The sequence below is a fragment of the Arachis stenosperma genome, chromosome 3 (genome assembly GCF_014773155.1).
Source record: "Arachis stenosperma cultivar V10309 chromosome 3, arast.V10309.gnm1.PFL2, whole genome shotgun sequence".
Classification (NCBI taxonomy): domain Eukaryota; kingdom Viridiplantae; phylum Streptophyta; class Magnoliopsida; order Fabales; family Fabaceae; genus Arachis; species Arachis stenosperma.
Genome location: NC_080379.1, coordinates 130,053,182 through 130,055,718, shown reverse-complemented (window position 1 = coordinate 130,055,718; position 2,537 = coordinate 130,053,182). Strand labels below are relative to the sequence as shown.

The 2,537-nt window shown below is 36.3% G+C and overlaps 1 non-coding gene across 1 annotated transcript; it reads left to right on the top strand.

Moving 5' to 3' along the window:
• The first annotated feature begins 238 nt into the window (after positions 1-238).
• Positions 239-346, top strand: LOC130972180 (small nucleolar RNA R71). Its single transcript, XR_009083375.1, has one exon. It is a non-coding gene; the product is annotated as a small nucleolar RNA R71 (small nucleolar RNA).
• The last annotated feature ends 2,191 nt before the right edge of the window (positions 347-2,537 follow it).

The window sequence follows — 2,537 nt, the reverse complement described above, 5'->3', positions numbered from 1 at the left end:
CCAGTATGGCATTCAGAGCATCAATCTCAAGAACTCCTTTCTTCTGACTTGTCCCATTGTTCACATAATTCCTTTCAGAAGTGTACATGAATTGGTTATTTGCAACCATCTCAATGAGCTCTTGAGCCTCTGTAGGCGTCTTCTTCAGATGAAGAGATCCTCCAGCAGAGCTATCCAAAGACATCTTGGATAGTTCAGAGAGACCATCATAGAAAATACCTATGATGCTCCATTCAGAAAGCATGTCAGAAGGACATTTTCTGATCAGTTGTTTGTATCTTTCCCAAGCTTCATAGAGGGATTCTCCATTCTTCTGTCTGAAGGTTTGGACTTCCACTCTAAGCTTACTCCATTTTTGAGGTGGAAAGAACTTTGCCAAGAAGGCATTGACTAGCTTTTCCCAAGAGTCCAGGCTATCTTTAGGTTGTGAGTCCAACCATATTCTAGCTCTGTCTCTTACAGCAAAAGGGAATAGCATCAGTCTGTAGACCTCAGGGTCAACCCCATTAGTCTTGACTGTGTCACAGATTTGCAAGAACTCAGCTAAAACTGATGAGGATCTTCCATTGGAAGTCCATGGAACTTGCAATTCTGTTGCATTAGAGAAACTAATTGAGGCTTAAGCTCAAAGTTGTTTGCTCCAATGGCAGGGATAGAGATGCTTCTCCCATAGAAATTGGGAGTAGGTGCAGTAAAGTCACCCAGCACCTTCCTTGCATTGTTGGCATTGTTGTTGTTGTCGGCTGCCATGGGTTCTTCTTCTTTGAAGAATTCGGTTATGTCCTCTACAGAGAGTTGTGCCTTAGCTTCTCTTAGCTTTCGCTTCAAGGTCCTTTCAGGTTCAGGGTCAGCTTCAACAAGAATGCCTTTGTCTCTGCTCCTGCTCATATGAAAGAGAAGAGAACAAGAAAATATGGAATCCTCTATGTTACAGTATAGAGATTCCTTGAGGTGTCAGAGGAAAAGAAAAATAAAAGAAGAAGGTAGAAGAATTCGAACTTGATTAGATAGAGTTCGAATTGTGCATTAAGAAGGAATAGTACTCCATAAATAGAAGGATGTGGGAGGAAGGAAGAAGATTTTCGAAAATTCAACTAAAAAGATTTTGAAAACATTTTGAAAAACACTTAATTGATTTTCGAAAATAAAAGTGAGAAAGAAATCAAGTGATTTTTGAAAAAAAGATTTTGAAATTAGAAATTTAAAAAGATTTGATTGAAAACTTATTTTGAAAAAGATGTGATTAGGAAGATATGATTGGTTTTAAAAAAATGTGATTGAGAAGATATGATTTGAAAAACATTTTAAAAAGATTTGATTTGAAAACAATTTTAAAAGATTTGATTTTAAAAAAATGATGACTTGCCTAACAAGAAAAGATATGATTCAAACATTAAACCTTTCTCAACAGAAAAGGCAACAAACTTGAGATGGTCAATCAAATCATTAATTGTTAGTAAGTATCTTTGAAAAAGGAAAGAAATTGATTTTGAAAACATTTGATTGAAAAGATATGATTTGAAAAAGATTTGATTTTGAAAAACTTTGAAAACTTGAAAAAAAATTGATTTTGAAAACAAAATTTTCCCCCTTGTGCCATCCTGGCGTTAAACGCCCAGAATGGTATCCATTCTGGCGTTTAACGCCCAAAATGCACCCTTTTTGGGCGTTAAACGCCCAACCAGGTACCCTGGCTGGCGTTTAAACGCCAGTCTGTCCTTCTTCACTGGGCGTTTTGAACGCCCAGCTTTTTCTGTATAATTCCTCTGCAGTATGTTCTGAATCTTCAATTCTTTGTATTATTGACTTGAAAAGACACAAATTAAAAATATTTTTGGATTTTTAATAATCAAAATTCAACAAGAATCAAATAACAATGCATGCAAGACACCAAACTTAGCAGTTTGTATACTACTGACACTACATGAGACACATAAACACTCAAGTCAAAAGAATTCAAAGATCAGAGTAAGAAATCATCAAGAATTACTTGAAGATCCTTGAGACACATGAATGAATGTATGCAATTGACACCAAACTTAAGATGAGACACTAGACTCAAGCAAGAAACATCAAATATTTTTGGGTTTTTTTTTATGATTTTGTGAATTTTTTTTGTGATTTTCGAAAATTAAGTGGAAAAAGATATCAAAATTCTTAATGAGAATTCCAGGAATCAGTGCAATGCTAGTCTAAGACTCCGGTCCAGGAATTAGACATGGCTTCACAGCCAGCCAAGCTTTCAAAGAAAGCTTCGGTCCAAAACACTAGACATGGCCAAAGGCCAGCCAAGCCTTAGCAGATCACTGCTCCAAAAGCAAGATTGATAAAAAATCAACAAGCTTCTGTGATGATAAGTTGAAACCTCGGTCCAATGAGATTAGACATGGCTTCTCAGCCAGCCAGATTTCAACAAATCATCATGAAACTCTAGAATTCATCTTCAAGAATTTCGAAAAAAAATAAATACCTAATCTAAGCAACAAGATGAACCGTCAGTTGTCCATACACAAACAATCCCCGGCAACGGCGCCAAA